Source organism: Haliotis rufescens, unplaced genomic scaffold (genome assembly GCF_023055435.1).
Source record: "Haliotis rufescens isolate VD_foot unplaced genomic scaffold, xgHalRufe1.0.p SCAF_17, whole genome shotgun sequence".
NCBI lineage: Eukaryota > Metazoa > Mollusca > Gastropoda > Lepetellida > Haliotidae > Haliotis > Haliotis rufescens.
The window spans coordinates 18490378-18514413 of NW_025963857.1; the positions used below are offsets into that span (position 1 = coordinate 18490378).

Sequence of the window (24036 nt, forward strand, 5' to 3'; positions counted from 1 at the left end):
AGTATTTTCGTTAGATTTAATTGACGGCTAAACTTGCATATAATCGCCAGTGGCTGAAGGTAGGATGTAAATCCTGCTGGAGTCAATGCAGGTAGCAAAGGTACTATAAGTCCCAATGGTCCCTAGTATGGTGATCTACCTTTACTTGTTGGCGATCTATAGCCCATTTTTACAATGTATTGTTCTGTTTTATAATAACATTTTATGACCATGTACTAGTTTTAAAAAAATGATATCTGTGATAGGTCTAGTAATTATACTGTCCTTTGATGACAGGTTTTAATATAGTCTAAACTGATGTTTTCTTAACGTATAAATTGCTTTAGTCACGATATGGCTGAAATATTGCCGATGTGACTATAAATACTCACTCACTCACTCACTCACTCACTGAAAACAGCTGTGCTCACATTCGGTCATCTTGTTAAAAAGGTCAGCGCCAAATATTGATAAATATGGTCAGTTTTAATTACTGAGAAGATGTACATTTAAAAGACATAAACATCTTACACAATATCATACAATCACACCCTGCAGATATATCTCGATTTACACTGAAGAAAACGAAAACGTCACAGTCACCACTGGTTCTGATTTCGTGTAGTAGAGCCTAATTAAACATTTATCCGGACAATATTTGAAAAACACAAGTGTCCAGATAAGCGAGGTTCGACTGGTGGCATACCAAATGAGTGAGTGAGTGAGTGAGTTGGGTTTAACGCCACTTTTAACAGTATTCCAGTAATATCGCGGCGTGTCAGCTTAATGTGGGAGGACAGCCCGAAGTGATGCAGGTATTAGACGTTTACCACTTCGGTGAAACCCACGAGCACGGGTATGGTGCTGACAAACCTAGAAACATAATCGGGGCGAACCGGGACTCGAACCCACAATCATAGGTTTCTGTCGTGCCCAAGGGACGCAACTTTGCACAGTCAATCGCGGCGCCTTAGACGACTCGGCCACCCGTGCCCCCCGCATACCAAATCAAGTCTCTGGTGTCAGTTTTTTCTATTTCTCATTATATGTCTCACAACACTGTACATAAATTAAGCACCGTCAGCATCTTGAGTAGGAATATACATTAGTAATAGTCACCAAAGGCTGGAGCTGCAGCCGACATAAATGGGAAATCTTGCTCGACATAAATGGGAAATTGAAGTCATCCCACCTGTCATACAGTCTTGTTGAGAGTGTTTTGCCCCTCCGAATCTTTATGCATAGATCAAAATATGAGACAAATGATGAGGTCTCACTGGTCTCCTTTGTTCAGGTGGGTAAATCAGTGGAAGGGGTTGCTAATTCGATGTATATTAAACGACATCAGGTCATCTATATACTTGAAGCCTAAGTTAAACTTCTTGGCCAAATTACCTTGTTTTGACTTTGCCAATCCGAGCAGAAAATCTGATTCATATGCATAAAGAAACATCAGGAAGAAGGGGACCAAACTTGGTGCTATGTGTATACCTACTTCTTGTCCAAATGAAAGTGCACATGCTAAGGCAACGAATGTGCTATTGATATTAATTTAGCTAATGCATTTGCATGTGACGAATATTACAGTGTTTATGATAATGTCATTTATCAAACTTAAGACTATAATTTGTTCCTCATCTTAATTGAGCAGTTGCTTTTTCTGACATTTTTTAAAGACCATTTATTGGTTCTTTAATCAATATTTTTGAATGGTAAACACTAATACTGGCGATCTTGATTGCAATGTTGTTCACCTTAAAACTAATTATATAAAATTGCATTCAGAAAAAGCCAAACATGTGCGAATACACACGAATACGACGTGAGACAACAAGGCGACCTCCATTTGTCGTCGAAATTTTACTGCCTTCAATCATGAATATTGTAGTAAATGTTGGTTGATTAGTGTTCAAGATACTTTTTGCACAACATAATTGAAATACATAAATTATTATATATAAATATATATAAAGCATATCTGAAATATGTATTATCTGCTTATGTACAATGCAATTTCATATACACTTATAAGGATTACGTTTACGCTCAAAGATAATCAGAGATGTATACATATACATATGTATACAGCAAATGATGCATATACTTAGTTGACCGTACGAGAGGCGCTAGACACCTTGAATTATATTGCTGGGAAGCATAAGGTGTCTTTAGACACTATTATCAAAAAAATGTTACAGATCTCGCTATAATTGCCTGCAGCAAAGCGTAACACATGTGGACCAAAAAGCGTTGTATTACTGTTTGCTAGCCACGGGACCTGCTTGATGTCACTGGGGCATTGTCACGCCGAGGTTGAGAAACGAGGACGTATCAAATATCTCCCCAAGCTCGATCGGATACGCTCTTCTGCTTGCATAATGAATCATTTATTACAACTTGCTAGACTGTTGACAGGCAGCTTTAATGAGAAACAAGAGTGTATCAAATATCTTGCACATACGGTCTTGTGCATGTATAATGAATCACTATATGCAAGCCGCGTAGCAGGCTAGATTTCACTGTGAAGCGAGGATGCATCAAATATCATGAGAAGATGAGCGCACATAGTATGTTACGAGTGAGTTGGGTCATCGCCCATGTAAAGCTGCACTAGTTGGGCACACGAGGTGGTTTAATTAGGCAGAATTACGACAGGCCCTCAGAAGGTCCCACACTGGTTAGTTTTGACAATGAGAAAATATTTATGAAATTCCATTTGAAAACGTCGTTTCAGTTCAAATTAAAAGAAAGGTATTTGGCCAAGAAGTTTAACGTAAACCTCGGGTATATTTTGACCTGATATCTGTCAACAATGGGATCAGGTGGTCGGGGTCATTGACTTGGTTGATGCATGTTATCGTATCCCAATTGCGTGGATATCAGTCCCTGGATTGTCTGGTGCAGACACACAAACTGTCAACCAAATAATATTTATGAGATTCCCAATTGATAACGTCGTTCCAGTTCAAAATAACACAAAGGAATTTGACCTTAACGGGTAGTTTAAACGAATCCTCAGGTATATTTTGTTCTGATTTATGTCAATAATGGTCAAATAGGTAATTCTCTTCGATTGAGCTACCCACCTGAACTAGTGATCAAAGAGGCCAGTGAAACCGCCTTATCTGTTTCATAGTTATACATCTATGATTAAAACGCCAGGGTGACAAAAACCTATCCACATGACTGTATGATAAGGGAGGTGGTCTCAACTCTCCAACAGTCAACTTTCACGTTATGTCGATCATTATTCCAGCAGCTTCAGCCTTTGGTGTCTACAATTCACAACTTTAGAGAGTTAGATTCAATCGAGTATGCTAGGATTTCACATAGCGTTATATGATTCTTGCTCAAACGTTGTTTGATCAGGGTTACAATATTCAAAGCCGTAGTAAACTGTTCAAAGGTTTCATGGTAGAGGACATTTCCAAATTTGACACATGAATGACCGAAATGATGTCCGATACTCGTCCATATTTTGACTTGTAATAAACGTTCCGTGTTTTTTTTGCAACAGAACAGGGTTTTTTCTGGAGGAGTTAAAGGTTATTATATGGCAGTTTTCATATCTTTCCCTAAAGCAACCCGAGACCCAACATCAGACCGAGGGTCAAGGGTTGATATGTAGTAACCTTTCTTATCATCTACCATAACATCAAATTGAAAACATGTATCTATGTGCAAAGGAACGCATTATATTTTAATTTTGTTTGGAAGACATTATCACGGGAAAGCTAACCAACCAGGCGAGTAGGCCACGCATTTAGGGACGTAACACTTACAATTCTTAAAACGACAGGGGATGTGATACGGGTCTGGTTAGTACAACCTCTGTAATATGACCTTTTCTACGTGACACAATTGTACTTGTTGTTAATGTGTTAATGTGATCGGCATTAAGGGGCTTAAACAAGGACTGGTCGGCTCGGGGTCAGTATACTGTGTCTGAGTGGGGGTATTCACGTTAGAAGGCGGCATGGTATCTCATGATCAGTGGCTAGCACTATAAAATCGGCATTAGACACACACACACACACACACACACACACACACACACACACACACACACACACACACACACACACACACACACACACAACGTCGCTATATCACTGCAATAATCTTGCACATGACGTTAAAGCCCCACTTCACCTCACCTGGTCTCACTTACATATCAATTATGTTTACAAAGATGTTTCATGATCGAGACAGGAAACAACATATATAAACTTCATACCAAATTCATTCAAATGAACTGCGCATGTTTTTGTACAGATATTTCAAAACATTATGAACAGTGTGCATGAGTTCGCTTCATGAAATAATACTGCTAATCAAAGTGAGTGAGTTAGTGAGTTGGTTTTAGCGCCGATTTAACATTATTCCAGTTATATCACGGCGTGTCAGCTTAATGTGGGGGGAAAGCCCGAAGTGATGCAGGTATGAGCACGGGTATGGTGCTGACAAACCTAGAAACATAATTGGGGCGAACCGGGATTCGAACCCACAATCATAGGTTTCTGGCGTGCCCAAGGGACGCAACTCTGCACAGCGAATCACGGCGCCTTAGACGACTGGGCCACCCGTGCCCCCCTGCTAATCAAAGAAAATGTTAGCAGCTTTGATAAACATACATGATTCATTTACGTGTGAACTATACATGACGAGCCCTGTAGCCTAGTTTCGACTTGGTGCTCTCCTTTGTCGTGCAGATGTGAGCTCAATATAATTAACAATGCATATCTGGTACTGATTCATTATCACAATTATACTGCATTGATACAAAATTACCTTTGGTTTGGGAAAACGATGTGAACACTGAAGACCAACTCCCAATATTAATTACTTATTTACGTAAGAAAATAATTATTTCACAAATTGTTCTTTTATGATACGCCATACATGCATGTTATACTCAAAGGATGAACGGATTATCATAATCTTACGTAAGTGTGGATTCATTGCCAGTTGGGAGGAATCTAATTATTGAATACATATACACTTTTTCTCTAAATATTGCACTCTCATATGAATGGTATTTATCCGTTATAACTGAACTGTTAATTCATGTAAGCGACAAGATCAAATTTATTGACAGGCTAACCACTGCATTTTTAAAACTGAAAGTCACCATCTGTGATCACCACAGCCTGTGCGCGATGACTGAAATACAGCCATTATCTGCAGATCTGTGTCTATATTGTTATAATTCAGTGATACACTTGTAATAAACACGACAATGAAGCTATATGGTATATATACCCATGGTATCCACTTTTTTTGTGTTTGAACGTGTGTTTCCTCCGTAAACGTCGGTGTGGGTGTGGGGTAGGTCATTCCTGACTTTGACACTTCAGGGAAAGGTTGTCAAATCGCTCGGATCCATTAGTATTGTTCACTTTCATTATTGACGGTAAGGTAAGTTTACTCGTAAGCTCTTTTCTATTGCTTTAATGCAGTGCTTGGAATGACATTTTCATGAAATTAATGGAAATACAAAATACCAAGCCTCATCTGTTTCCATAGGGTTTGAAGGTGATGCAAATGTTTATTTACATGTGTTAAAAACGTGTTGAAATGGTATTGAGAATGCTTGTCTGTCACACACCATATCTCAAGAGTTGCAGACGTTTGAAATATATTGGATATACGTCAGTATTAGCTGCAGTATTTATGTTAATTGTAACCGGATATCAAGCCCCAGTGCTGAGGAAATCGCTTATTACGCAAGTGATCCTTTGTGAGTGAGTGAGTGAGTGAGTGAGTGAGTGAGTGAGTGTGTGAGTGAGTGAGTGAGTGGATATTTATAGTCACATCGTCAATATTTCAGCCGTATCGTGACTAAATCAAGTTAGACAGTAATAATGCATACTATTTGATTATATAACCTGTCGTCAAAGAACAGTAAAATAACTAGCGTATCACAGATGTATAGTTTAAGACTAGTATGGAACCATAAAAAGATATCACGATAAATAACAAGACATTATAAAAACGGGGCCAGGGATGGCTAGCAACCGATTTGCCTTTGCATGTGTTTGTGACGGGTGCCACCGGTGGGGGAGGATACGCTCCCTTTTTCGCGAATACCTTGTATCATCACTTTTTTACAGTTATGCTCATGATTCAGATGCTCGTACAATCGACTCTGCTTATAGCCGAGATTTCTTATGAATATTGAAAGGGTTTTGTCGCTTTTATGTGTAGAATTTCAGCTTCTTTTCTTGACAAAGAAAGATGACATGATACTGATTATCCATAAATTGTACAAAGTATTATGAATAAGGATATTGCAATTCTTAAATCACGAACTTTATGTCCTTAATTAAACTACAAAATGCGTAAAGTCCGGACCCTCCAGGCGGTAGAGTATTAAATATCTGGAGGAGACGGATCGGAAAAGTGACTAGTGCATAAATCATAAATAATTTATTATTTTTTTATTCTTGAGAATGCTACTTCACCATGTTTTGTTGTCGACCCCTTTTCTTCCATGAATAATGAACTTAACAGACATTCATGTGCAAAGTGCACTGTTTTGTCAACTAGCGGCAGTGAGAGTAGCTACATGAAACTACACCGTCAAGATTTTGTTTTTAGGACCTGTTAAAGTTCAGTCATTAACATCAATTGGATTTCGCCATTTTTGCTGTTTTTTTTTAATGAAGCAAATTTAGTCGATCAAACAAATAGAAATACCTACGTCAGTATTTTATTTTTCAAACAAGACATCGATTTCACTTTTCTCAATTCTTTCAAGTACGAAATAGTTAGTAGTGAATAAACCCCAATTAAATATTAGAACAGTTAAGAACTTGAGAGAGGGGACAAAATTTATTTTGTTCGAGTATAGCTTGGTTTGATTGATCGTTTGGATCTTCCGATCAATATTCGATTATTTCAATTAATCGGAGTGCCACCAGTGGGAAGCCATTCAGTTCCAACGAACTGCACTTTTGAGCATGTAAATAATTATTCTCGTCCATGTGTACTATGACTGGATAAAAGCCTCAAGTTATAAAGGAGCTGTTCCGTCAGTGGGATTACTATTAACAATTTATATTGAGCGGAGACGAAAAGTTAGGTGTGCTTTGAGACGGCAATTCATTCAACAAAAGCAACCACATTTGCTTGAAGACACTTTGATCTCTGGAAACAGTGATGTCTTTAGTCCTGGAAAAGTTTCAGTCCCAACAGAAAATAAAGTTTGTGTTTATCTAAAGCATTGACACCAGATAAAAGTCGAGTTGCAGTTCAACGTTCAGTGAACGTTCCGTTGAGATCGTATGATTTGAATGCGCTATTGAGTACATTACATGTCATATGAATAGTAAATCTCAGTCACCAAAAATATGAATACATGCCACAACGATAACAACCCATCCACGTCAACACTGTTCAGACTCAGTCATAAAATGTTAACATTTGTGAATGAGGTCGTTATGGGTCAATGTCTTTTACTTTATTTTAGCTACATGTTAGTTTCTCAGAATGTTATTTATATTTGATTTTATTAAGTATCTGCAGTTGATATTTCATTGACTTTTTGTTCCTATAAGATATGCATGGTATGGAGGATATTAAGGTCAGAGTTAACAAAGTTTAAATCCTGTCTGGACGGGGCGGGAGTGGAAGGGGCATCTCGATAAAGTATGATTCAAATAACACAACAGATGTTGATTTTATTGATTTTTTTGTTAACTTACAACATCAGCAGAAGTAGATTTGCATTAAATGTTTCCACGACCATGGTTCATGGCCGATTCTACTCCGGGCAGGGACATCTGCGTTGTGTTTCCTCAAGTTTCCATCGGAGCTGGGGATATCTCGGTAGTATTAAATTTTCCTCCCGTCAGAGTTACAATTGCTTCTTCCTGGTGATGTCAGGGACTACAGCCTTCTGTTTACTTCTGGACCCCTTAGATGCTGTAAACGGCTTCCTGTATCCTGACACACAATTTCAGAATGTTACATTCTGTCATTATACTGCAACGAGGTTAGTAGGTTAGTAGGAGTCTCCCAAAAATACTTAAAAGCAGACTTTGGCAACAATACAACACTGTTACTTTTACCTGTCAATGTAGATATTTTGTCTATTTTAATTTGGTAGATGTTTAGTCACAATTAAGCTGTTCATATAAGTGCGTTGCTACAGAAGTTCGTAGTCAGCACAGATCCGCTTGAAGCCGTTCTGCAATATTTTGTGTCACGCTGCACTGTTGCTGAACCAGGCATCATTTCATGGTTTGGGCAGTTGGTACCCTTGGCAATCGGGGCATGCATTGTCCGTATCAACAGCTGTAGCCAAGAACGTCCCTTATTTATCCTCTCTTTACCCTATTCTCAGTGACAGTTGAAAAAAATAGTATTTTGGCGGTAATGCACTGCATAGATAAGGAGGTAGTTTATTTGGTGCAGCCCACTACCTGCAGTTCAATTTCTGCGCTATAGCACTACCACTGTCTCGCTAAACCATTACCGTGGCTGACGCTTCAATGCACTTAAAATGATAAATCCTTAGGAATAGGTCCGTATACAGCCTCAGACCTATCCAGGCCATCAAACCTGATCTTGCTCTTTTGGATAAATCCAATGAATTCATGTATATTGTTGAATTTTCTGTCCTATTTGACATTAATGTGATTGACAAGATTCAGGAAAAACATGGCAAATATGTAGATCTCGCTTTCGAAATGACACGCTTCCATCCCAAGTAGCAAGTTGTCCGACTCCCCATTGTTCTCGGTGCCTTAGGTTTGGTACCTCCTATCGAAACGATGTTCAGATAAATATTTGTTCACATTAATTCTGTCATATGCGTGAACATGGATTTCAACATCATTTTCATTAAGCTTATTCAGGTCGCGGGCTACACAGATCATCCTCTCTTGTAAACTACTTCGGCATGAACACATGTTTGGTCTCAACGCTCAAAGCAACAATGTTTCTCTCAGACGCATTATTTCTCCATCCATGACGAGCATCTGTCATAATGTCATTGCCTCGACAATCTTCCTGGTCAGTTGATTTCAACAATGTTATACACGCAGCCTCGTTCACGCCATTACAAGATTCTTTCCAAATACCAACCCACGTGATCAGGGTTACGACCTTGAGATGAATTAATAAATTAATTTGCATTTTTAGAAAAGAAATGTTTTCGTGAATAGTATTATTAAAAAACAACCTGAACATGATATTTTTGGTTTGGATTTCTTTTATTACTTTCTAAAACGTTTTGTTTTCCCCCTTTCTGACCACGCGATCTCCTAGCAGCCAGGTCCCATGAGCGGATTGCTGCTTACAACTGTCAAGAACTTCGCAAGTTCGTTTGTCTTTAATATGAGTAACAAAATATTTTCATGTCACGCTTAGTTTGACGGAGAGTTGATGGAGATGATCGGGGAGCCTTTGGTCATTTCGATGATGACATTCGTGACTTTGTCGTGGAGAAAGTTCCAATTCAAGATGACATCATTCCCCCGCCCTTGCAAGTGCAACAGAAACTTTGACAAATTCAGTGCCGATTCTTGGGATTAGTGAATCAGTGTCACAGCGATATTTCATTGTGGAACCAGATGAAGCCGAATATGTTTGTTCATACTTCTTTTGTCATCCATGCGTGACACGGCACAGGCAATCGCAGTTAGGGAATGGTGCGGCCACCATGTTGCATAAATTCATCGATTCGAACACAGTGCGTCTGGACCGAGCTAAATAAACGAAGTGTTTGGAGAGATCGTAGATACTCGGACTTGAAGAAACGGATATTAAACGTTGCAGCAGTGAAGGATTGGAGAAGACAAAACGGGAAAGGGATCCCACATTGTATTTTTAAACTTGTGCGCGAAGTGTATTAAAATCCCCCGAACACAAAATACATGGGATAAGTTTGGATCTAATGATCAAACTCTGTTTTGTGTGTGAAAATTCTGTGAAAGAAACGGAAATCCATAATTAAAGTTGTCTTGGAATATGTGTATTGGAGTTTTCGTTTATTGTAAGTACAATATTATCTTGATACGCCTAACGTAGGTCAAATCATCCAGTATTTTTCTTTACTTATTTAACCAGTTGCTTATGTGCGTTGTTATTTTGATACACGTGACATAATCATATATTGTAGTCGAACTGAGAAATATTGGCGCAACTTCTGGTGCTTCAAATAAGGCCCCTTCCCACACTCTTGTTGAAACATATGTGTAATAATTTAAGTTTCATAAATATAATCTGATTATTGTGTGGTATAGATCTAACTGTAGAATGTAAATGAACAAAACTACACAAATATCTGTAATTTTCTGATTGAACTTAAAGAATCTAGTCAATTTCGTATTTATGTACCGTTACTGTTACATAAACCGAAAATGATGTTCTGCTGCTGTTCTTCCGTAAAAATAAACAACATAATGTGTCATATGTACTCATGATTGCTAGTTATAGCGCAACCGTAAATAATCTCCGCCCACTGTGATTGATGCAGACGCCAAACACGATTGATTCGAAGCCATTTGTAGTATCCAGGGTATGTCATTCAAGCTGATACGAAGTTTGACGGTCAATGGTGATCTTGTTTGCGTACGGTTTTCAAAAAGCTTCTCCCGGCACTCGTTTGTGTTTCCATTGTCAGTCACTGTTCACTTGCGGGCTATTTATAGTTAGGGTGGGACTTTAAGGAATATAGTTTGCTCTATCAACGTGTGTAGTGCAATAAAGTATTGTTTTGATCTAAATTATCATAGTTAAAGCACGAGGACGTAATAATACTTAAGTGCAAAACTATACTTTATTACACTACACATTGGGGTACAACAAATGTAAGATGCCGAATGTAAGATTAACCCTGTGTTTTATTGGAGATGGGTATCAACTCAAATCTGTTATGACCTATGACGATTTGAAAATCCTCGAATAGGGCTAACGGATAGACTCCTCCACGTACTTGCCTACATCCTTACGTTAAGACACATATTTACGTTTTAAACATAAACAACACCACTGAAATGGGTAGCTTTTTATTAATATAGGCCACATTTCGGAATCCGTTCAGTGTGAGGTTATTCATAATCCCATTAAGCAATAAGTAGAACTAGTTATTTAAAAAAAAATCCTTTGCTTCAATTTAATCAGGTGACTCGACACATTCTACAAGTGCATTGTGGGGCGAGCTAACACATCTAAATTTACCCAAAGTTCGGTTATTGTGAGTTGAGATGGTTCCTGTCGAACAAGTGGCAACTTTGTTTCCTCCACTAATGTAAGCAGACTGCGGCAAATGCAAGTTGTGAAACAGTATGCTAATAGCTAGGTGGTTGCGCTACACTGATAATACCATAAGGTGTAACCGACGTGAATCAACGGCCTGTAACGTGACACGGCGTCGCCGTGGGCGAACATGGCGGAGTAGGAGCAGTGGCCATTTTTGCTAAATCCCGTACGCTGAGCAACAGGTGTACGTGTGGCTGTGCAACATTGCTCATTCCTTTTTTCTAGAGACAGACATAACTTCCTGGGCAACAAGTCCCGCCTCGAACAATTCTGTGACTGTTGTGGCACGGACACAGTGGTTTGAATGTTTCGGATAAGCCTGCCCATGACAGATGGTTGACATCATCTGGCCAGATTTCTTACCAGGTTATAACATTTAACTTTGACGAGTTTCAAGAGGCTATTCCACTAAAGTTGATGTGGATGTACCATCGTGCTCAACAGTAATGAAAGAAAGATGTGACCAAGGATACGTTATATAACGGGAGGTGGAATTTGTACAACGCCGTGACGTAACTAAAAGGAAGTACTTAATCGCACGTTTGATCTTTCAGCAAAGCATCTTAGAATTATAGTTTATGTATAGTTGAGAGCTAAATGATGCTACAAGACTCTATTTCTTACAATGTTACTAGAGCTTACCATACCACCAGCTGGCGCTCTCTACAAGTAGATTTAATTTATGCGCCTTATCTCGAATAAGAAGTATACTATTCCAAACCACTAATCTGTTACCGGCGATAATCTGTTTGGAGTGATATATTTTGCGCATGGTGTGGTCAATACACCATGCAATACAGTTGACAATACACTACATACCTTCTTCCAAGCAGTCCACTATCCCTATGTCGAGTTGGTAGAAAAGGCAAAGGTACAGAAGAAGTCAAAACCAACACACTTGCTCAATGCTGTCTTAGATCAGCAGCGGGCATCATTAAACAAGTGCGCTAGTTTGTTTGTGATGTTACACACACGTGAAATGTATCCATTCTATTTTTCTTCGTAGGATGGATCAAGAAGCAAAAGAAGAAACAACTGTTGTTCTGCACATGAATCTGAATCATTGCTAGGATTGGCAAAATCAAACTACAGGAATTTAGCAAAGACCATCCACATAAGCAATATCGATGATCTGATACCATTAAATAATGGTCAAATAGCCAATTCCTGTCCACTATTTTACCCACCTGAACTGGGAATAAGAGACCATGAAACCTCCTCATCTGTATTCAACTTTCTAATACTCAACTCTCCCTTTATGTCAAGAAATTTTCCAGCAACAGGTTCAGGGTGCCACTGCTGACGCAAGATTTGGTCGCGTTTTCTTGAACCCCTGGTATCATCACTGTTTTGTAAGTGAATCACAAACGCATGTTTATGAAATAGCCCTAATCGTACAATGGAGATATTTTTATGTTTATGAAATGGGTTTTATCACTTTTATTTTCATATGAAGGTTGTGTATAGTACACGCCATGATGTAAAATTAAAAATGATGTATGGTACATACCATGATATATGATTTAAGATGTTGTAAAGTACATGTGATATATGATTGTAGGTGGTTTATGTGACGTCGCTCTTCCCGTATCTCCTCCTGACCATTCTTCTGATCAGAAGGCTATTGCTACCCGGGGCTGTGGATGGAATCAAGTTCTATGTCTACCCTGAATTTTCCAGACTAGCAAACTTCAGTGTGAGTTTAAATATGACACCAAAATAATATTGTCGAGTGGATGTGTGTATTTGAACAATAGTCATGTCGCGTCATATAACTATGGGAGAAAACCGAAAGTGGTTTAGGTCTAAGACTTTTCCCACATTGGTGAAACCCATGAACAAGGATCATAATCAGGACGAATCCTTGATTCGGACAGACAGGCGTAGGATGTGATGAATGGGCCATCTCTGCCATTTGATACCACTGAATGCTATGCCCATATATAGAGATTACTACACGAGTGTCTGTCAGATACCATTTATCTTACAACGAGTTGATTCAAAACGTATCTAACGAGCGAAAGGTATATCTGACAGGCACGAGTGCGGTGATCTGTTTCTTACACACACTAAAATCGCACCTTTGAAGCATCGAATCGATGCATTTCATCTATTCTCATGATCACAGTGGCGCGCAGTATTACATAAACACCACGGTCATGAGTGCTGTCATGCGATGAACGGCTTACTCCTCATAAATATTGTGATGCAACTCAAATAGTTTCCGCCATATCTGTGGATCACCAAGGCGAAGATGATAATGCAAACTATATCAGATAAAAGAACACGCTTGATGCCGAGTTAATAATTTTCACCTCAAAGAAATAACATCTTGATCATTTGCATCGGTGACAAAGACCATTTGTCCTTTAATTGTAAAATGTATGAGGAATTAAAGGATACGTGTATCGCAGCTGAGTTTGAAATATACGTGATCTAATAGGCGTCTCATAACCGACATACGTGAAACGTGATTTTGTAAACACAGTCCAATATTGCCAAACATATACGACGGCGTACAATGACGCCGTGAATGGTGATTTAGCGAGATTTACGATGTCCTTTTTTTTCAGAGGTCACTTTCAGAAATTGTACTTTGCCTAAAATGACAGTGGATGATATCACCGAAGAGGGAATTGAAAACAGTGAAGTGTATTAGTGTGCGTGATGTATTTTGAATTTTTTTTAACTTCGAAGTGAGGGTTGAAGAGGAGGGACATATATGTCGCTGTGCCATGCAGGGGGTTTACACTCTACAAAACCACAATGATCAACAGTGAATCAACACAGACGTAGGTGAACACTCGACTGAAGCACGAGAAACTTATCAATGTCTTCCAATCAGTAAAGTACATGTAGTCCGTCATAATCTGACCTCAGGTCATCACCATGGAGTAGCCAATCACGTGCCTGGAATTCGATCTCACACATGAATTTTTTTTAACTTCGAAGTGAGGGTTGAAGAGGAGGGACATATATGTCGCTGTGGCATGCAGGGGGTTTACACTCTACAAAACCACAATGATCAACAGTGAATCAACACAGAGTAGGTGAACACTCGACTGAAGCACGAGAAACTTATCAATGTCTTCCAATCAGTAAAGTACATGTAGTCCGTCATAATCTGACCTCAGGTCATCACCATGGAGTAGCCAATCACGTGCCTGGAATTCGATCTCACACATGTGTTTGATACCAGTTATCTCAAATGGGTTTCTCACCCAGAGGTGTGTAAGAAATCCCAAATCTCGTTTCGTTTTAACAATAGTGTGATGGTGTCATTTGTCTGATTTGCTTACTATCTGAGTAGCCATGTACACACTGTCTCCCCTGACAATATGGATGCATGTGTTTCTTCATATTATTATCATCTTTATTCCTCCATAGGAGAGTTACATGCAATTCATTACGGTTATAGAGATATTAACAAGAGAAATAACAAGATTAGGTTAAGGGTCAGGATATAGTGTCAAACACAGTTGGTGTCTGTTCTGGATCACAGTTCTTGCAAACAGCTCATTGTCTTCTTCACTCGCTTGTACAGGAGGTGTGCATGACAACAGACTGCACACTAGGTCAACGTCACACATGGAGTGTAAGGTAACACTCAATTCAACTGGACAACAGTTGACAATTTCACACCACATACGATCCCTGATGAATTCAGATGCTCTGCAGTGGCATATCATATGAACCAGAAGATCAATATAACCTTTGTCACAACGTTCGCAGTGACCATGTACTTTGCCTGGCCGCCAGAGTGCGCACATGTCCACAACAAATTTGCAGGAGTCTTTTAGTAAGGGCCAATGCTTAGCAACTTTCCATGCTTTGTGAGGTTTAATTTTGTTGTGTATTTTTGAAAAATGGTGTAGGTCCGGGTCTGTTTGTAGACGCTGTTGCCACTCCGAGTCATGATGTTCTTCGATTTGCTTCTTGACCTTTTTCTTCCAGAGTGATGGTTTGCAAAACTGCCCTGTGTCCATGAATGCTGTTAGATGCTCAAACATGTTGTACTTCTGTAGGATCTGAACAATGTTTGGTACAAAGCCACGAGACCTTTTGGAACATCCATTTCTTAGCAGGAATAAGCGTGTGGTGAACAATGTTCTGCTGAGGTAGTGTGTTGGGTTATTACACAGTTGTCCCAGAAACAGCAACTTTTTAGCATCGATGTAAGATTCAATTGGATAGAATCCTATCAGAGCGTTGCAGATATCTGTTCGCGTTGTTTTAGGTAGGCCTTGAACAAGTTTTACAGAGAATCTCTGAGCACGTTCTAGAGCAATTAATTCCGTTTTATTTAAATCTGACCAGAGCTCGCATCCAAACATAGATTTGGGTAAGGACACCATTTTTAACAATTTCGAACTTGTCAGCGGATTGAGGCCTTTACAGTCACAACCTAGTCGCTGAAGGGCCATGGTGCTTGCTTTCAATTTGGAACAGGCATTTATGGTTCTGTCCCAAGAATTCATATTGTGATCCAGTTCTATTCCAACATGTTTGGCACAAGGTACCTCGGGTATATCTTTGCCGTATAGTGAACGATGACAAGGGCTCATTGATTTAGAACTTGAGAATGTCATTACACTACTTTTGGCTGCTGAGAATGAAAATCGCCATTCTGCACTATATGTTTCACATATCTTGATCATTTCTTGTAGGTATGATGTGATGGGACTAATGAGAGTAATATCGTCAGCCTGAGTTGGTGAGGCAAGGGATTGCCTAAAAGTCGGGCCGGGCCGGGCCAAGACGGGCCAAAGTGTTATTGGCTAATTACTTCATTATCGGCGATCATATCTACATATTATTGATGCAACATACACACATGACACTACTGAACAATCACCAATCCAAAACGTGCAGCATAATTCAGTAATTCGGACTAAATCACTTAAAAACTAGAAAGTGGAGCTATGTGTTAGCGTCGCTGATCTAGGTAACATGTAAAAGAGCAATCGTTAAACGAAATAGGATTTGACACGTATCAAATACTTCTAGCTTTCGTGATACGAATTTCCATCTGTCGGCATAGCGTTTATATTATAGGAACGTACTATATCTAAGTAAATACCACTTTATAACGTCAATGTTCATCGTATTTAAAGCAGACACGTTGGTTAAAGTAGACCTCTTCTCCCTATACTCTCGACAGTCACACAGTTCGCTCCGACTTGGCCCGGGCTGTCAAAATCAACTTTAAACAGACAGATGTATCTTCAAATGTGATTAAATCTATAGACCAGTGTTATATCTACCTATACACCAATTTATAATGTCACAGATCGCAGTATTTCTAGAAAACAAGGGGCTCAAGTGAAGCCCTTTTCCCCTCTACATTCTCAACATAGTCTCTATCAGAGGTGTTTGGTTTGTGTTGGGTCCGACTTGGCCCGGGCGGTCAAAATCATCTTTAAACGCACAGATGTATCTTGAAATGTGATTAAATCTATAGATTAGTGTTATATCTACCTATACACCAATTTATAATGTCCAGGTGTATCGCATTTAAAGAAATCTGCGCCGTTAAAGTGAAGCATTTTTACTGTATTTTCTTAAAAAAATCCAAGTCAGAAATGTTCGGTCCGACAGGGCCCGGGCTGTTAAAATCAACTTAAACCTCACAGATGTATCTTGAAATGTGATTAAATCTATAGACCAGTGTTATATCTACCTATACACCAATTTATAATGTCCAAGGTATCGCATTTAAAGAAATCTGCGCCGTTAAAGTGAAGCATTTTTACTGTATTTTCTTTAAAAAATCCAAGTCAGAAATGTTCGGTCCGACCTGGCCCGGGCTGTTAAAATCAACTTAAACCTCACAGATGTATCTTCAAATGTGATTAAATCTATAGATTAGTGTTATATCTACCTATACACCAATTTATAATGTCCAGGTGTATCGCATTTAAAGAAATCTGCGCCGTTAAAGTGAAGCATTTTTACTGTATTTTCTTTAAAAAATCCAAGTCAGAAATGTTCGGTCCGACAGGGCCCGGGCTGTTAAAATCAACTTAAACCTCACAGATGTATCTTCAAATGTGATTAAATCTATAGACCAGTGTTATATCTACCTATACACCAATTTATAATGTCACAGATCGCAGTATTTCTAGAAAACAAGGGGCTCAAGTGAAGCCCTTTTCCCGCTACATTCTCAACATAGTCTCTATCAGAAGTGTTTGGCTTGTGTTGGGTCCGACTTGGCCCGGGCGGTCAAAATCAACTTTAAACGCACAGATGTATCTTGAAATGTGATTAAATCTATAGATTAGTGTTATATCTACCTATACACCAATTTATAATGTCCAGGTGTATCGCATTTAAAGAAATCTGCGCCGTTAAAGTGAAGCATTTTTACTGTATTTTCTTTAAAAAATCCAAGTCAGAAATGTTCGGTCCGACCTGGCCCGGGCTGTTAAAATCAACTTAAACCTCACAGATGTATCTTCAAATGTGATTAAATCTATAGACCAGTGTTATATCTACCTATACACCAATTTATAATGTCACAGATCGCAGTATTTCTAGAAAACAAGGGGCTCAAGTGAAGCCCTTTTCCCCTCTACATTCTCAACATAGTCTCTATCAGAGGTGTTTGGTTTGTGTTGGGTCCGACTTGGCCCGGGCGGTCAAAATCATCTTTAAACGCACAGATGTATCTTGAAATGTGATTAAATCTATAGATTAGTGTTATATCTACCTATACACCAATTTATAATGTCCAGGTGTATCGCATTTAAAGAAATCTGCGCCGTTAAAGTGAAGCATTTTTACTGTATTTTCTTAAAAAAATCCAAGTCAGAAATGTTCGGTCCGACAGGGCCCGGGCTGTTAAAATCAACTTAAACCTCACAGATGTATCTTGAAATGTGATTAAATCTATAGACCAGTGTTATATCTACCTATACACCAATTTATAATGTCCAAGGTATCGCATTTAAAGAAATCTGCGCCGTTAAAGTGAAGCATTTTTACTGTATTTTCTTTAAAAAATCCAAGTCAGAAATGTTCGGTCCGACCTGGCCCGGGCTGTTAAAATCAACTTAAACCTCACAGATGTATCTTCAAATGTGATTAAATCTATCGATTAGTGTTATATCTACCTATACACCAATTTATAATGTCCAGGTGTATCGCATTTAAAGAAATCTGCGCCGTTAAAGTGAAGCATTTTTACTGTATTTTCTTTAAAAAATCCAAGTCAGAAATGTTCGGTCCGACAGGGCCCGGGCTGTTAAAATCAACTTAAACCTCACAGATGTATCTTCAAATGTGATTAAATCTATAGACCAGTGTTATATCTACCTATACACCAATTTATAATGTCACAGATCGCAGTATTTCTAGAAAACAAGGGGCTCAAGTGAAGCCCTTTTCCCGCTACATTCTCAACATAGTCTCTATCAGAAGTGTTTGGCTTGTGTTGGGTCCGACTTGGCCCGGGCGGTCAAAATCAACTTTAAACGCACAGATGTATCTTGAAATGTGATTAAATCTATAGATTAGTGTTATATCTACCTATACACCAATTTATAATGTCCAGGTGTATCGCATTTAAAGAAATCTGCGCCGTTAAAGTGAAGCATTTTTACCGTATTTTCTTTAAAAAATCCAAGTCAGAAATGTTCGGTCCGACCTGGCCCGGGCTGTTAAAATCAACTTAAACCTCACAGATGTATCTTCAAATGTGATTAAATCTATAGACCAGTGTTATATCTACCTATACACCAATTTATAATGTCACAGATCGCAGTATTTCTAGAAAACAAGGGGCTCAAGTGAAGCCCTTTTCCCCTCTACATTCTCAACATAGTCTCTATTAGAAGTGTTTGGCTTGTGTTGGGTCCGACTTGGCCCGGGCGGTCAAAATCAACTTTAAACACACAGATGTATCTTGAAATGTGATTAAATCTATAGATTAGTGTTATATCTACCTATACACCAATTTATAATGTCCAGGTGTATCGCATTTAAAGAAATCTGCGCCGTTAAAGTGAAGCATTTTTACCGTATTTTCTTTAAAAAATCCAAGTCAGAAATGTTCGGTCCGACCTGGCCCGGGCTGTTAAAATCAACTTAAACCTCACAGATGTATCTTCAAATGTGATTAAATCTATAGACCAGTGTTATACCTACCTATACACCAATTTATAATGTCACAGATCGCAGTATTTCTAGAAAACAAGGGGCTCAAGTGAAGCCCTTTTCCCCTCTACATTCTCAACATAGTCTCTATCAGAAGTGTTTGGTTTGTGTTGGGTCCGACTTGGCCCGGGCGGTCAAAATCAACTTTAAACGCACAGATGTATCTTCAAATGTGATTAAATCTATAGATTAGTGTTATATCTACCTATACACCAATTTATAATGTCCAGGTGTATCGCATTTAAAGAAATCTGCGCCGTTAAAGTGAAGCATTTTTACTGTATTTTCTTAAAAAAATCCAAGTCAGAAATGTTCGGTCCGACCTGGCCCGGGCTGTTAAAATCAACTTAAACCTCACAGATGTATCTTCAAATGTGATTAAATCTATAGACCAGTGTTATATCTACCTATACACCAATTTATAATGTCACAGATCGCAGTATTTCTAGAAAACAAGGGGCTCAAGTGAAGCCCTTTTCCCTCTACATTCTCAACATAGTCTCTATCAGAAGTGTTTGGCTTGTGTTGGGTCCGACTTGGCCCGGGCGGTCAAAATCAACTTTAAACACACAGATGTATCATCAAATGGATTAACATCTATACCGGTTTCAATTATCATTGGGGTGAGTTTATGATGACTGATTATTCATTAGTACGTGCGTGGAACAGTCCTCATAATGTGCAAAATGTTACTTCCTTTAACTGCTAAAAGATATGATATGAAGACGTCTCCTACCTTAAACCTCTCAATGTCCCAGAGGAGATCGGGGACGTCAGCCACCTTGGCTCCTGACAGAGATCTCGTAACTATGTCTTCTCTCTCAGTGTACCGTCCAAGATATTTGACCAAAGAGTCGCCAATGAGTATGGCAGTCATTTCTGATCGTGATATTTGGAATAGGATGTCAGTGCGCTACATCGTCACTTATATAGGGTAACACTTGGAGATGGTAAGGTGAGACACTTTGGATTTCAGGATAAACCTCTCCCTCAACCCTGCTTAATGCTTCTATTAGCTGTGTGTTTAGGAAAACAGGATTATCTGAGACAGTTGTAATCTGCCATACCGCGAGAATACATGCTGCATCTCCGAGCAGCCATTTCCGACAAAGCTCGCACTGTGAAAACACACTTCTCCTGAACCTGACTTGGACCACTCAGTATTATGGTCGTGATGGTTAAAAGACGCCGTAAATTCAAGTTCTATATATATCTAGGAACTTTGTTTTTACAGTCGTGATGTTTAAGATGATTAACCACCCGGGTCAAGTCGATCCGACGGGTAGAATGATACGCAGGATGCAAAAGGAGGTAAACCCAAGTACAGTACATTGGCCAAATTGGTGTCACATTTACACGGACGGATCCTCAGATCCGACCTCCAAACACACAGGTTTCGGAGTCCATACCACACAACCAACTAAAACCACACAATCCTTCCGACTCCCAAACAACCAATCAATATTCACGGCAGAACTAATGGGCATGGCCTCAGCCCTCCATAATCAAGAATCCAAAGAACACCAAAAAATCCTAATACTTACCGACTCAATGCTTCAATTTAACGGCGCAGATTTCTTTAAATGCGATACACCTGGACATTATAAATTGGTGTATAGGTAGATATAACACTAATCTATAGATTTAATCACATTTGAAGATACATCTGTGCGTTTAAAGTTGATTTTGACCGCCCGGGCCAAGTCGGACCCAACACAAGCCAAACACTTCTGATAGAGACTATGTTGAGAATGTAGCGGGAAAAGGGCTTCACTTGAGCCCCTTGTTTTCTAGAAATACTGCGATCTGTGACATTATAAATTGGTGTATAGGTAGATATAACACTGGTCTATAGATTTAATCACATTTCAAGATACATCTGTCTGTTTAAAGTTATTTTGACCGCCCGGACCAAGTCGGACCCAACACAAGCCAAACACTTCTGATAGAGACTATGTTGAGAATGTAGAGTGAAAAAGGCTTCACTTTGAGCTCTGTGTTTTGTTTAACTACTGAAATATGAGACAATAAAGTGGTAAATAATTAGATACAATACTAGTCTTTAGATATAAATAATGTTAGGAACTTTAGAAGTGCTTGGACAGTTATTAACACGTGTCGTGTCAGTCTTTTGACATTCGCGAATATCCACTTCCAGAAAACATCCTGTGTTGGTTTTACACGAATTAGTAAAGGTTAATTACCTTAACACGTTAATTAATGAAAGAATAGTAGTCAAAACACTGTGGTTTCCTGCCCAGGACATCACACCCCTACACGCTAAGGTCGGTGAGAAGCATTCTAATCAAAGAATACACACAGTCAAGACGCTGACTTTTCTACGAGACTCACGGTATGTAGTCATAATCATCAGTTAAATACATTGTTGAAGGTGCATTTTTATTCAAACTCAATTAAATGAGAAAAACTATACGTTTGTGGACATTTGAGATCTGCCTAGATATGCGCGTTTCGTTTTATTATTCTGCAATCCATTTTTAGTATTACCCGCTGGCCCGGCCCGGCCCGACTTTTCTTGGCCCGACTTTTAGGCAATCCCGTGAGGCAACATGCAAATCCATGACCATAGCTCCTTTGTGAGATGATGACAGTTCACTAAGGAGAGCGTTGATATAGACCAAATACAGTTTGGCAGACAAAACACTGCCTTGTCTGACACCTCTGTCCAATTTGAACCAGTAAGATTTGGTGTTGTTTACGGAGACACAACTCGTCATTCCACTGTACATGTTGTTAAACAGTTTCCATAATGCTTTGTTTATGCCAAGATGATGTAGTTTCCAGAGAAGTCCAGAGTGCCACACCGTGTCAAAGGCCTTAGCACTGTCTAAAAAGACCACTTTGATATTATCTTTTCTTTCTAGATAATGGTGTACAGTTTCCTGGATTAGAAAAGAAGCGTGGGAGGATGAAAGGCCCTTTTGAAATCCGCACTGCTGTGAGTCTGGAAATGACTTAGAGTTATAAATATCAGGTAGTCTTTTGCTAACTACAGTTTCAAATAACTTAAAGATAACAGGCAATAGAGTAACTCCTCGATAGGAGTCTGGTGACGTTTTTGGTTTTCCGGTACCTTTATAAATTGGAATAACAGTCCCACTTTTCCATGACTTCGGCATGTATCCAGATTTTAAGATTCTGTTAAACAGAATCGATAGGTAAAAGTATAACTGGTTTCCACCGTGCTTTAAATGTTCATATTGAAGCGCGTCAAGACCAGCAACTTTATTTGTCTTTAATGACTGACATAGTATTCGGATTTCATTCGTGGAGGTCAAAAGTAAAGTCAAATAAAATGCATTTTTACAGGTGTGGATCGAGGCAGCTATTCAAGTGTTTTACTCCCTTGGTCCAGCATGGGGATCGCTAATGACTATGTCTAGTTTCAATGACTTCAACAACAACTGCTTCAGGTAGGTGTCATGTTGTCGTGCAGGTATACACACCTGTATACGAGTAAGGGAATACTGCATGTCTGCATCTATCTACACAATACTGTCATATCCAGAGATCATTACTTATAGGGCATAAAAGACCACGTGGAAATTCCAGGTAAGAAAGGGTCTCCAGATCAAACCTGTGCTGGCCGTAAGAGGCTTAATGGATTGGGTGGTCAGACTCGACTACTTGTTTGAAAGTGTGTCATCATACTCCGCATACACAGCATGGATCGTAGCTCTCAATGTCATTGGATTGTTTGGTACAGACTGGAATATTTACAGACCGCTTTCGCTTGCTTGCTTCGAACAGTCACAGCTGAAACATCAATTGCTTATCAGTATTAATAAATAAAGCTGCGTTGCAGTCATGTGTATATAGGTATTGTACAACGTATTCACAACATTCTTTCACCGATCCACGCAGCACACATTTTCATCCTGCTTTTGGGTTATGCGCATAATTACTCTTGTATCTCATTCGAGTCAAATGAATAACTCATCATACAGATTAGGGTCAGTAAACACACGGGGCTTTAGAACCAAGATTCGTTGGATCATATCGGTGTCTACTTGCGTTTCATGTTTACATAATCAAATATTGACAAAGTGTATGAATGTGAGTCGCTATGTATTATTTTCTCTTCATGAAAATAGAAATTTAAATAGATGAGGTTGATAGATATTTTTTAAATGTCATGGCGATGGTCTGTAAATAATCAGTCTGGACCAGACAATCCAGTGAATGACATCATGAGAATAGGCCCATTCAGTTAGGAAATTAGCAATCAACCTAGTCACCGAAACTGATCCGTTTAGTCGTCCCTTGCGACAGGAATAGTTTGTTGGGGACATACATTCGGACCAGGAATCCCTATGGGTTCCATCTAGCAGTGCCTGCATTCCCTGGATATAACATGGTACAAGTATGTTATGTGCATGACATGCGACCACTACTCCATGAATATAACAAAACCCCAAATTCAAAACTCAAACATATAACATTGATACAATCCAAATTGCTCTTTTCGTCAAAATTAATCATGTATGTAGTGGCACACGCCGTTGTCTTCTACACAGGAAAGGTCCGTCTTTTGATTACAAATGAAACTTCCGGTCCTAAATCGTTCAATAGCACTCGCTTATCTGAAAAACACATAACGTTTATCATCTC

General features: G+C 39.1%; 1 long non-coding RNA gene across 1 annotated transcript; it reads left to right on the top strand.

Annotated features, from left to right (window-relative positions):
* Positions 1–7861: 7861 nt before the first annotated feature.
* Positions 7862–22836, top strand: LOC124138037. Its single transcript, XR_006861588.2, has 4 exons — positions 7862–7975; positions 12809–12943; positions 22290–22399; positions 22735–22836. It is a non-coding gene; the product is annotated as an uncharacterized LOC124138037 (long non-coding RNA).
* Positions 22837–24036: the final 1200 nt, after the last annotated feature.